The sequence below is a fragment of the Ascaphus truei genome, chromosome 19 (assembly GCF_040206685.1).
Source record: "Ascaphus truei isolate aAscTru1 chromosome 19, aAscTru1.hap1, whole genome shotgun sequence".
NCBI classification, from domain to species: domain Eukaryota; kingdom Metazoa; phylum Chordata; class Amphibia; order Anura; family Ascaphidae; genus Ascaphus; species Ascaphus truei.
This window is the reverse complement of record NC_134501.1, coordinates 29,438,739-29,451,088: the sequence shown is the minus strand read 5'-3', so window position 1 is coordinate 29,451,088 and position 12,350 is coordinate 29,438,739. Positions and strand designations below refer to the sequence as shown.

At 43.9% G+C, this 12,350-nt stretch overlaps 1 protein-coding gene across 1 annotated transcript in view; it reads left to right on the top strand.

Annotated features, from left to right (window-relative positions):
- LOC142470111 (chymotrypsinogen A-like) overlaps window positions 1-12,350 on the top strand; it is a 64,000-nt gene that overhangs the window by 6,337 nt on the left and 45,313 nt on the right. The gene's annotated exons all lie outside the window — the stretch shown is intronic.

Below are 12,350 nucleotides of genomic sequence, written 5' to 3'. Positions count from 1 at the left end.
AGCCACGTGAGTGCGTCCGGAGTGCAGATTAGTAGTAGTTAGCCAGGTCGGGGTTGAAGAAGTGCAGATCGTCCCAGGTACTTGCCATGTTCAGGGGTTGGAGAGGTGCGGATCGTCGTAGGTATTTGCCGTGGTCAGGAGTTGGAGAGATGCAGATCGTCATAGGTATTTGCCGTGGTCAGGGGTTGGAGAGGTGAGGATCGTCGTAAGTACTTGTGGAGTACTTGCGGAGCGGAGATGGTAGGGGTCCAAGTACTAGTCAAGGTTTGACAAGGAGCGAGACAAGAACAAGTGGATGCAAGGTACAAGGCAAGGAGGCAACGATTGCAGTAAGCACTTCGTACGGAATTAAGTCTTATGCTCAGCCAGTTTGCCAGGGGGCTGGCTGAGCATATAAGAGGCCAGGAACAAATGGGATGTGTGCAGGGTTAAGCAGTTCTGCCCACTATGTAGGAGTCACCCAAAGGTAAATGGAGGCAGTGTAGACCGCAGGTGCGGGTGGAGAGGATTCAATGGTGTTTAACCCCTCGTGTGCTGCTCGCTCAGTGGCGTGATGCATATAATGTTATACAATAAATAAACTAATGTCAAAAACGAATGTTGTTCTTACTAGGAATGTATTCATTTTTTTTTTTTAAAAGCGGGGCTGGGGGCGGGATTAGGGGTGGGACTGGGGGCGGGACTAGGGGTGGGACTGGGGGCGGGACTAGGGGTGGGGCAGGGGGCGGGGCTAGGTGGCGAGTAGATTTTTTTTGTTCGGCGAGTAGATTTTTGGGTGATTTGTCGACCACTATATATATGTATGCGTGTATGTGTGTATGTGTATATGTATATATGTGTATATATGTGTATGTGTGTATATATATATATATATATATATATATATATATATATATATATATATATATATATATATATATATATATATACATGTAGAGGTATCAGTACCGTGTTAGCCGAGCTTCAATAATCAAAAAATAAATAGATGATACCGTTCTGTGGCTAACGAAATGCTTTTATTTGTGCGAGCTTTCGAGATACACTGATCTCTTCTTCCGGCGATGTTACAATGAATGAAGCAAGGATAACTTAAAAACAGTGTCTCTTGGAATGTTATCTGTGCTTCTCCTTCCCCCGGTGTGGATGTGTTTTATGGCTAGAGGTGTCAAAGGGTAACTGAAAGCAAGTGAAGAAAGAGTGTGTATGTGTATCAGTGTGAATAAAAATGAATGGAGAGCCCACAGTATAAACAGTGCTCTACACAAGGTGTGTGTGGAGTGAGAGGGATATAAATGGTGTGGGTGGGTGTGGAAATGTGAGAGTTTGTAGCACAACTAAAAGTGTGTGTGGATACTATGTGGTCCCTATTGGTGTATATGGATGGAAAAATAAGGAGTATTAGTATGTGTGAGAGACAGCTGTGTGTGCATACATATAGCACAGTATGTACAGACATGGCCTTTAGCGCTCATGGGAAGAGAGTTCGCTAGTGTCAGTAATGACTCATAAAATTTCGATCTCTGTTTAGGCCACTGCTAAGTGTCCCGAACAGTTGCATAAATTTGTATTCATGCAACCGTCTCTCTTTCGGGGTTTTAAGATTACCTTTGAGTATGGCAACCCTCAGATCGTTCATCTTATGGCCAGAGTCAGAGAAATGTTCGCCAACAGGACTGTCTCTTGTTCCGCGTTTGATGCTGTGGCGATGCAGGTTCATTCTCTTGTTTAGCCCCTGTCCTGTCTCATCTATGTAGTAGCAGCCCCCTGGGCATTTCATGCACATGATGAGGTACACGACATTGCTGGAGGAACAGGTGAACACTCCTCTGATTTTGTATTCCCGATTCTTGTGTGGTATTTGTATTGTGTCCGCTGTGTAGAGCATTGCGCAGGTTTTGCATCTTGGGTCCTGGCATGGTTTTGTCCCGCATTGAGTTGTACTGCTGAATACTTTACTTCTCACCATAATATTCTTGAGATTATGGGGTTGTCTGTATGATAATAAGGGTGCTTCAGGGAAGACCTGTTGCAGTCTTGTATCTTCCTGGAGGATGGGTTGTAGTTTCCTGGCGATCTTGCGTAGGTCTCCTAGGTGTGGGTTATATGTGACCACCAAAGGAACCCTGTCGCTTCTCTCCTTCTGTTTGTATTCAAGGAGATCACTTCTTGGTATTCTGGTGGCTTTGTGAATTTGCTGGTCTACAATTCTGTGGTTATATCCACGGTTTATAAAGTCTGATCTCAAGGCTTTAATCCGCTGGTCTCTGTCTGCTGTGTCGGAGCATATCCGGTTGTATCGTATGGCTTGACTGTAGATGGTTGCATGTTTGGTGTGTGTCGGGTGGAAGCTGTTGTCCCTCAAATAGCTGGCTCTGTCTGTAGGTTTGCGGTATACAGAAGTCTGTAGTTGGTTGTTCTTTATAGTAATGGTGGTGTCTAGAAAATGTACTTCATCCGGGGAATGGGTGAGTTTGAGGTTGATGGTCGGGTGGAAAGTATTGAAGTTGTCATAGAACTGTAGGAGGTCCTGTTCGCCAGAGGTCCAAATCAGGAGGATGTCATCGATGTAGCGAAGGTATGTAAGGGGTTTCAAGTGACAGGTGGACAGAAAGTCACTTTCCAGTTTTGCGCAGAACAGATTGGCATACTGTGGCGCCATCCGAGTACCCATAGCGGTCCCGGTTGTCTGGAGGTATGTGTCATTTCCAAATGTGAAGTAGTTATGGGTCAGAATAAATTCAATGCATTTAGTCACTGTCTCTGTGAGTGGCTCCTGCGATCCCAGAAAGTATCTGCAGGCTGAAATCCCATCCTCGTGGGGGATGTTTGTATAAAGTGACTCTACATCCATAGTTGCTAGTAGTGTTCCTGTAGGGAGGGGGCCAATGGCATTCAGTTTGTTTAGCAGGTCGGTGGTATCCTGGATATAGCTGGGTGTGTTCCTGACAAGTGGTTTTAGAATGCCCTCCACCCAGCCAGAAATATTCTCGGTAAGTGTGCCAGATCCAGAGATAATAGGGCGCCCAGGGTTACCCTCTTTGTGAATTTTAGGGAGCATGTAGAATGTGCCAGGTTTTGGGTTAGCTGGTATCAGGTCCAGAATTTGTTCTCTTGTGTGGATCAGGAGTGTTTTAATGATCCTGTTGAGTTCTCGCATGTATTTTTTAGTTGGATCCTCCTGCAGTTGGGTGTAGTACTTTGAATCAGAGAGTTGCCTGTGTGCTTCCCGCAGGTAGTCTGTGGTGTTCATTATGACCACTGCTCCTCCCTTGTCCGCAGGTTTGATTGTTATGTTGTGGTTGGCCTTTAGCGATTCTATGGCTCTCCTCTCCATCAGTGTCAGATTATATGTTTGTTTCCTTACTTTGTCCAGGATGGTGGTTTTGGCGCTGTGTCTGAAGCTATCAATGTACCGGTCCAATGTGGGGTTGCGCCCAGTTTGTGGGATCCAGTTTGATTTTTGCTTCTCCCTGCTCATGTGCAGCGGCTCTCCTTCTGCAATGTTGGCACGATCTTGGCAGTGTCTGTCATGGAAGAACTCCTTTAGACGCAGCCTTCTGAAGTATTCTTCTAGGTCACTGCACAGCTCAATCTTGTCCATAGGCTTGGTAGGGCAGAATGTGAGACCCTTTGATAATACTGAGGACTCTGCTTGATTAGGTGTGTAATCTGAGAGGTTAACAGTGCAGTCCTGTTCTTGGTGACTGTCAATGTTTGTATTATTAGTTGTTGTGCTGGCTGCTGCAGAGTATCTCATTCTTAGCCTCAGTCTGTGCAGTTTCTTTTCCTTATTGCTAATTAGAGCCTTCAGGAGTTTTTCATGGAATGTTTGGAGTCCTCTCCATGTGTCTGTGTGAATTTCTCCTGTCTCCAGGATGCTGTCTATTGTCACCTTTGTCTTTCTCCTGTTGCTGTAACAGATGCTGATGAGATGGTTCCTTAATCTTTCTGAGTTCCTGGTGCACAGTTGTTGGGAGAATTTTGTGTTGTATGTGGTAGCAAGTGGGTTTTTGAGGACGAGTCCTTTCGGGATCAGATGCTCCTTCTTGCATTTGCTGAGGAAGATGATATCGCTGTCTAGTTGTGCCTGTTTTTTCAGTAAATCCTTTAGCTTCATTTGGGTGCGGTACAATGTGGTATCTTCCATATTTTCATGTAGAGGTATCAGTACCGTGTTAGCCGAGCTTCAATAATCAAAAAATAAATAGATGATACCGTTCTGTGGCTAACGAAATGCTTTTATTTGTGCGAGCTTTCGAGATACACTGATCTCTTCTTCCGGCGATGTTACAATGAATGAAGCAAGGATAACTTAAAAACAGTGTCTCTTGGAATGTTATCTGTGCTTCTCCTTCCCCCGGTGTGGATGTGTTTTATGGCTAGAGGTGTCAAAGGGTAACTGAAAGCAAGTGAAGAAAGAGTGTGTATGTGTATCAGTGTGAATAAAAATGAATGGAGAGCCCACAGTATAAACAGTGCTCTACACAAGGTGTGTGTGGAGTGAGAGGGATATAAATGGTGTGGGTGGGTGTGGAAATGTGAGAGTTTGTAGCACAACTAAAAGTGTGTGTGGATACTATGTGGTCCCTATTGGTGTATATGGATGGAAAAATAAGGAGTATTAGTATGTGTGAGAGACAGCTGTGTGTGCATACATATAGCACAGTATGTACAGACATGGCCTTTAGCGCTCATGGGAAGAGAGTTCGCTAGTGTCAGTAATGACTCATAAAATTTCGATCTCTGTTTAGGCCACTGCTAAGTGTCCCGAACAGTTGCATAAATTTGTATTCATGCAACCGTCTCTCTTTCGGGGTTTTAAGATTACCTTTGAGTATGGCAACCCTCAGATCGTTCATCTTATGGCCAGAGTCAGAGAAATGTTATATATATATATATATATATATATATATATATATATATATATATATATATATATATATATATATATATATATATATATGTATGTATGTATGTATATGTGTGTGTGTACATTGTTCGACAAATCCGGTCGCCCGCATGCCCCGGGCGACTGGATTTGACATCAGGGCGACCGCCTATTGGCCCAAGCAGCGCACGTGTTTTTTCTTTTTTACATTTTCCCTGCTCACGCTGGGGGAAACAAAATCCTCCTATTTGATTGGTGTGACACGACATGGCACACTTACAATTTTTTTCGTTTGGCGCGCATCCAGGCTCTATATGAGCTTGCATGGAAGCGGCCTTCCTTTCGTGAGCACATCTGAGCACATAAGTACTCTCCCATATCCCCACATGCCTCTCCCATGCCCCTCCTATGCATCTTCCATACCCCACATGCCCCTCTGATGCTACCACATGCCCCTCTGGTGCTCCCACATGCCCCTCTGATGCTCCCACATGCCCCTTTGATGCTCCCACATGCCCCTCCGATGCTCCCACATGCCCCTCCAATGTCCCCCGTGGCTCTCCGATGTCACCCGCGGCTCTCTGATGTCCCTGCTGGATACAGTGATCGGGACCTGGAGCGGGACTCCCGGCGCCGGTTCCGCTTAGTCTCTCGAGATTTGGAGCGCTTCCTCACCTGCTCTTTCTCCCGCGAGTGGCTCCGTTTCTTGTGTGTGACTGATTGTGTGTGTGTGTGACTGTGTGACTGACTGAGTGACTGTGTGTGTGTGTGTCATTGTGTGTGTGTGACTGTGTGAGACACTGTGTATTTGTGTGTCACTGTGTGTGTGTGTGAGACACCCACCCACAGCCACCGTCACCTGCCCACCCACAGCCACCGTCACCTGCCCACCCACAGCCACCATCACCTGCCCACCCAGTCACCGTCACCCAGTCACCCACCTCTTGACCCTCCCTCTCTCTGTAACTCTCTGTCACTCTCTCTGTCACACTCTCTCTGTCACCCTCTCTCTCTGTCACCCTCTCTCTCTGTCACCCTCTCTCTGTCATCCTCTCTCTGTCATCCTCTTTCTATCTCTCTCTGTCACTCTCCCTCTCTCTCTCTCACCTTCTCACCCTCTCTCTCTCTCACCCTCTCTCTCTCACCCTCTCAATCAAATCAAATCAAATCAGCTTTATTGGCATGACGAAAGAACATTTCAGTATTGCCAAAGCCTGAATAATTGGGGGTGGGGGACAATAATTACGCGAATACTAGGGGGTAGGGTATAATGATTGCACGGTATATGGGTAACAGTTTCACACAGGGATGTGGGGGTTAGTGGATGTCTCTCAGCTTGTGGCAGGTGCTGATATAGTGTGCAGTCAGTTCTGCTGTGGTTTCATCTTTCCCCAGGAGGATCGCTATTTTTTGGTTCTCCTCTATATTATTAAAGTTCTGGATAACAGCAGTTAGTTTCTCTAGGTGGGCACTCCTCACTTCAGAGTATTGTTTGCAACGCAACAGGAAGTGTGTTTCATCTTCTACCTCTCCTAGCTCACATCTTTGGCATAGTCTCATCTCCCGGGACTTCCAGTTCTGTCTGTGTCTGCCTGTTTCTATTTCTAGGCTGTGGGCACTTATTCTGTACTGGCCCAGGGTCTGTCTCTGTTTTGGATCTTTTACCTTCAGTAGGTAGGGTGCCAGAGTGTATTCTCTCTGTAGGCTGTGGTAGGTTTCCAGCTTCTTTGAACGCTGGATATCATTTTCCCACATTGTCACATACTGCTTCTTCATTTCGTTGGAGATTGAGTTGATTTGTTTTTTCGGCAGGTTGTTGATCTGTGTGGGGTTTTGTCCTTGGAGTGAGGGGACAAGTTGTTTGATGGCACAGGGTTTAGTGAGGAGGTCCTGGCTTCGTATTGCTCTGTAGCAGACTGTGGATGGCTCTTGTTTAGGTGGGCCCAGAATTTCAATGCTCTTTTCTGTACAGTGAGTAGTAGAGGAAAGCGGCCCAGCTCTGCCCGGCAAGCAGTGTTTGATGTACTCCTGTTTACTTGGAGAAGGCGTTTGCAGAATTTCAGATGCAGTATTTCTGTTGGGCTGGTATCCCATTTTGTGGAGTCTGGTATGTTACAGGGCCCCACACCTTGCGGCCATACAGAAGGATGGGTGTGATGATGCTGTTGAATATTTTCATCCAGATTCTTATTGGTGGTTTGAGGTGGTACATCTGTTTCCTTATTGCATAAAATGCTCTGCGGGACTTCTCCTTCAGTGTATTTATGGCCAGGTTGAAAATCCCTGATGAGCTGATTGTTAGACCAAGGTCTGGCTGAATTTTTCTAGTATTGTCAGTTTCTGTTGGAGGCCTTGCTCTGTTGGAGACAGCAGGAGCAGGTCGTCTGCGTATAGTAGAGACAATCTCAGTTCCAGCCAAGTTGAGCCCAGGTGCTGAGGAGGATTCCAGGGCTGCTGCGAGCTCATTGATGTAGATGTTAAAAAGTGTGGGACTCAGGCTGCAGCCCTTTCTAACTCCACAGCCTTGATGGAAGAAGTGTGTCCTTTTGTTATTAACTTTCACGCAGCATTTGTTTTCAGAATACATACTTTTGATCGTGCCGTATGTTCTCCCCCCTATTCTGCTCTCTAGTATTTTCAGCAATAGGCCTGGATGCCAGATGGAGTCGAAGGCTTTTTTGAAGTCCACAAGCAAGCAAAGATTTTGCCCTTGTTGGTGCACGTGCTTATAAATCAGGCTGTGTAGGGTATAGATGTGATCCGTGGTGCGGTGGTTTGGCAGGAAGCCTGTATGGCTCTTACTCAGTACACTCTGCTCTGTCAGGAAGGTGAGGATTCTGCTGTTCAAGATGCTGTTGAACAGTTTCCCCAGGGTGCTGCTGACACAGATTCCTCTGTAATTGGATGGGTCCATCCTGTCTCCTTTCTTGTGGATAGGGGTTATCAGTCCTTCGTTCCACAGTTCAGGGAAGTAGCCAGTAGTGAGGACCAGGTTGAACATTTTCAGTATTGCTTCTTGAATAGACGGATTGCTATACTTCAGCATCTCTTGTAGAATGCCATCTGGTCCGCTGGCTTTCTTGGTTTTTATTAGTTTTATTTTTTCTTTTATTTCCTGGATTGTGATTGTTATGTCCAGGGGGTTTTGGTTATCTTTTATAGTGTTCTCCAGTGATGTTTGTTTGGTGAGCATTTGTTTTTGTTCTTGCGTCAGGTTTTCTTCTGAGATTTCTTGGTAAAGGTCCTCAAAGTAGTTTTTCCAGATGTTACCATTCTGAATGGCAAGCTGTCTGTTATTCTGCTTTGTATCCAGATGTTTCCAGGTTTGCCAGAAAGTATTTTCATCTAATGCTTCTTCAATTCTTTCTAAATTTTTGGCAATGTGGTTTTGTTTTTTCTTCCTTAGGGTGTGCCTGTAGTGCTTCAGGTGTTGGTGGTACCTCATTCGTAGTTCAGTATTGTTTGGGTCTCTGTGTTTTTGGTTTGATATTGTTCGCAGGCTATGAATGTTGGAGAGTGGTGTGCTTGGTTGGTCTGGTCTCTTGATAAAGAGCAGGGTTTGATTGTGGTCTAATAGGGGTGATGCTAGTGTAACTATGAAAGCACTAATGGCTTGTGGGTCTATGTCGGTTATTGCGTAGTCCACTACGCTGCTGCCCAGCACAGAGTTATATGTGTATCTACCCAAAGAGTCTCCTCTTGTCCGTCCATTGATAATGTACAGTCCCAGACCACGACACAAGTTTAGGAGCTCTTTACCATTCTTGTTTGTTGCGCTGTCATAGCTGGTTCTTTGACTTGTCACAGAGCTACAGTGGCGGCCGACCTGAGTCTAAATCGGCTAGATCCGCGGTTCTCAGATTATCCCGTTTAGGTGCGTTTTTTTGTCATTTTCACCCGGAGTGAACTGCGTTATTTTCGCGCTCGTGATATTAGCATTTTATTCTCGCTGTCTGCAATACTGCAATGCCGTGTAAAAACTCAGGGGGGCGTTTGCGAGCTGTTGTCTTGGAAGTCTAATACCTTCGCGGTTCAACCTATGTCAGTACACAATCTGTGTGTGCGCGTGCAGTAATTGTAAATTTGCATATATAAAGTATACTGTACATGCATTTGCAGTGCTGTTCTGCAGTGCAGTATGTCTCAGTATGTCTCATTTGAATATTGTTGAAATGCATAGGCGTGTACTGTACTGTAACAGTGTCACACTTCGGCATATACAGCGCTCTCCCCTCGCTCAGCATAATTAACTGCACTGCAGGGTATTTCAACTTCTTATCTTCTCTACAATGCAGTTCATCTCTCCCACACCATTCCTTTGAACGTGACCAAATTTTTTTTAAATATTTAAAAAATAAAAAAATAAATTGTCATTTTTTTTTCTCCACAAGCCTGCAAAAACCATCTTACTGTATTACGATATTCAATCTGTGCTGTAGCTTTTGACTGCGACCCTGTGCGTTTGACTGCACATGGTTGATTTGTGTGCTTTTTACGTACTGTATTTGGGGGTGTATTATTATGATGAGATGCCTTTGAAATTAAAGTATGTATTTTAGCTTTACCTTTAACTTCATGCAGCTGTACCCTGTAGCCCCCTCCCCCACGAACGCTAGGTCAAGGATTTGAAATTCCACAGAGTCGTTAATTTTCTGAATCTTGCCATTCTGTTCTGAATCCGTCCATAGCCGAGCTACAAAGCCTCACTGCGCCTGCGTGTAATTCTCTTTGAGATGGGAATTTTGAGGCTTTGTTTACGGCAATGCATTGGAAAAACCCTTCTAGAATTTGATTTGCACAGAGCATCACCTCTCTATGCGCCTGTGTGTAATCCTCTTTCGGATGGGAGCTAGTATTATGATTTTTTAACTGTTATTTTATCCACAAGCCTGGAAAAACAATCTTGATATTACGATATTAAATCTGTGCGTTTGCCTGCACATGGTTGATTTGTGTGCTTTTTATGTACTGTATTTGGGGGGTGTCGGGATCAAATTACAGTATTATGATGAACTGCCTTTTGAAATTACTGTAATCTACAGTATGTTATTTCTTTGAACTGCTGCACAACTAATCCTTCATCCCTCCCCCACGCACACACAAACTCTTATCGACAGACACCTCCACAGAATCATTAATTTTCTGAAGTTAGTTAGTCATTGTGTTTTTAATCCGTCCCTAGCCGAGCGTCAATCGCCTCACTGCGCCTGCGTGTACTGTAATCCTTTTAGAGATGGGAGCTTGCTGCTTACTGCGCATGAGTCACCCAACCCCCTCTCTCCACAGAGTCGTTAATTTTCTGAATATTGCCATTGTGTAATCCTCTTTGAGATGGGAGCTAGCTGATAACTGAACATGACTCACCCCCCCCCCCCAACCCTTTGAGGCTTAGTTTACAGTAACACTTTGGAAAATCCCTTCTCAATTTTGAAAAGTAAATCTGATTTGCACAGCATTGTGAGAATTGAGAGTTAAAAAAACCATTAACTGATTAATGATGTTTTGTCATTCATTCTTATTCATTGGTGTACTGAAGGGGGGGGGGGTTGTGGTTGTTGTCAATGATTATGATTAGCAGGAATGTGAATAAATATTTATTTTATTTTATCAGGAACCAAAAAATACAAATATAAAAATAATCATGAATAATACATAATGCAGTTTTTATTAAGTTCTTCTGGCACATTTAAATTGGATAAACATTTAGAAAACATTTGTAAAACATGGGGAAACATGAATAATTATTTTTTCCGTCTTTATCTTGTGCCTCATTCTGTGTACAGTACAGTAGTTCATTGAAAGAGGAGAGGTTTTGTGTACATCATTACTGCTGTTTATATACTGTACATTTGACTGTACAAGCTGATTAGACTGGACACAACACCCCACCTCCCCCCAGGCCACCCTTTTTCCTGAAACGACAAGAAAACAAAAAATTAGTGCAGTTATGTGCGTACTGTATTATGGCATTGTGTGATGTGTAGTACTACTGTACATGGCTGTGCTGCTTTCTCTGGAAAAAAAAATTGAGCAGTTAGTAGGCAGTTACTGTAGTACTGTCAAACCAAACTAGTCTACTGTATACTGGAACTACTGTATACTCTGACTACTGTTAAATACTATGTACTGTAACCTGATGGCTGGTGCTGCTCTCTCTGTAAAGAAAAAACTGTAACTACTGTATACTCTGACTATTGGGAAAGAAAAAATCTGTGCCATACTTACCTGTATAATACTGTACTTACAATACTACAGCACAGTACTACTTTCCTGATGCTTGCCCATTACGCGTGATCACAATGGGCAACACAGTGGCAATATGGTCTATATATTTATTGCAGCGTTCCACGGTGAGTACATCATTCCAAAAACTCATTATGCCTTTCAACAACTCGTCCTTTTTGGAGGGTTTCGCCACTTTCCGGATATGGTCCTTCAGCTGATGCCAGACCATTTCGATCGGATTGAAGTCTGGCGATCTGTCATTGGAAAAAAAGGACAGTTAGTTTAAGAGATACAGTACACAGTAAAAACAGTGGAGAAAAAATGAGACGGTTCCCACACTTACTCCGCTGGCGTCTTCACCCAGTTGATACCGCGCTCAAGGATATACGCTGTTGACGCGGTGTGCTTCGGATCGTTGTCCTGGTAGAAGTGGTGACCATTGGGGAACTCGCTTGTGATGTATTGCAATATCTCAGGGACAATGTTGTCTTAGAAGAAAGCCTTATCCATGATTCCTATAGCAAGAAAAGAAAAGTGCTCAAAAAACTACACAATAGTACAGTGCATACAGTAAGGCTACACTAGTAAAGTACATTGAATAAGGCTACATTATACTGTATTTCATATATTTTACCTTCAAAGGTGACAATGCATCCTGGTCCACGCCTAGAGATGGCACCCCACACATGCAGCTTCACGGGGTGTTTTGGCTGCGGCTTCAAAGATATGCGGCCTTTTTTATGGAACGCAAAGCTTGCAAATCTCTCCAGTGACATAGTAGACTCATCAGTGAAGATGCAATCCTGGAAAGTTTCCCCACTGCCGATCCATGCCTGGGCCTGGACCACTCTTTTGATTTTGTTTGCGTCCCTTATCATGGGGTACGCTCTGTAAGGACAAGGAATAAATAATTTTAGCGGTACAGTACAGTTTCCTAAACAACACTTTTACCTCCTGTACTGTCCAGTACTAACCTCACACGTCCATATTTCCATCCAATGCTGCGTCTCATCTTCGTTATGCTGGTCTCGGATACAGTGAGATTGTTATTTTCCTGCAGAATGTATTTGACCCTTAATGCACTCTTCTCATCATTCTCCTCACTTATTTTGTCCACCAGAAGAGTTGTCTCCCTACAATGTAAAGAAAATATATTGTTCTATTAATAAATAATAAAAAATAATAAATATAAATATACAAAATATATATACTGTTGTAATATACATATACAAAATAT